We start from the raw sequence: 1,418 nt of genomic DNA on the forward strand, positions 1-1,418 counted from the left end.
GATCCAGACCAGCCTGCGCATCCGCGCAGTCTGGTCAGGATCCATGCTGTTCGCTTTCATAGTCTATTGCAATTAGAGAAACTGTTAGCAAACAGCATGGATCCTGACCAGACTGCACAGGCTGGTCTGGATCCATGCTGGTCGCAAAGCCACTATGTTGGTTTTCTCATGGCGTGGTTCAAATTTGATAGTCGAGTCACCTTATCAAAAGGAATGTTTCAAGTGGTTCTTTTGAAATTTTCATGCAGCTAGAACATTAGTCTTGGAGGCTTTGTATATAAATCATACCAGTCATTAGCAGGAATATTATATTAACCCTTACCCTGGAATGCTAAATATCTATTAACATTAAAAGGGGTGCATACCAAAAAGTTACTGACTGAATGGTGGATAGTGTATATCATGATCAGAAGGCATGGATGTGCAGGCTGATCATGATCTACACTGGTTGCAAAGACACTCACTGAATTGATCGTGTTCAGCATGATAAGGAATAAATTTAATAGATTCTTCACAAGACTTCATTCTAGGGCTTATAAACAAGACAAATATGCAGACAAGAAAGGTTTCACACAATCTTTTTTCAACAGTGTTTTCAATTCCGACTTTCATGTCTGTCAGCCTTGCCAGGGAATCAGCCATTAATAAGTTCTCAAAAAAGTAACAAACAGCTTCACGTTGTCTAGGTATCAAACCATTGATCCCCTCACAGCTCCTGTGATCTTGGCAAAAGTCAGGGACCATCGTGTTGGTCACCAACTTCAAAATATTTGTCCCTGGCTTTGGAGTTTGTTTGTAAACTGATATATAGTCACAACCAATATCCCATATGGGTAATTCTTTCAGAAAAGCAGAAACTAATAGTGTTTTTTAAGATACAGAAGCACCAATTTCGGATGATTCCCAGGTTTTTTCGCATGCCAGGTGTAGAACACACATTATGCGGGACTATTATCCTGATGTTCGTAACTTTAGTTGGAGGAGCATGGGCTTGAACTCAAAGGTCATGACAGCTGGATGGTTTTATAGTCGGACAGTGTTGCCATTGGACGACTGCAAATTACTTCGGTGCAGCAAAAAATGTTTAGCAGAGCACCCATGGACTTCCATCACCATTAACCTTACCCTGCTAAATAATGAACTTGTCCACCTTTTAAATTGGACAGTACCATTAACTGTTGAAAGGGTTGCTTACAAAAAGATACTGACTGAATGGCAAACTGCATGTATGTGCAGACTGATCTTGGTCTGCACTGGTCGCAAAGGCAGAATCACTTGCCACCAGCAGGCTAAGGCTTTAAGCATAAAGGTTGCTATCAGACCTGAACTGTCTCAACATGACTTAAAACCAAGCAAAAATAAAGCAAAGCAATATTGTAAGAAACAATATGCATGCCCAACAAAAAAACATAAATATC

Source organism: Mercenaria mercenaria, chromosome 18, assembly GCF_021730395.1.
Source record: "Mercenaria mercenaria strain notata chromosome 18, MADL_Memer_1, whole genome shotgun sequence".
NCBI classification, from domain to species: Eukaryota; Metazoa; Mollusca; class Bivalvia; order Venerida; family Veneridae; genus Mercenaria; species Mercenaria mercenaria.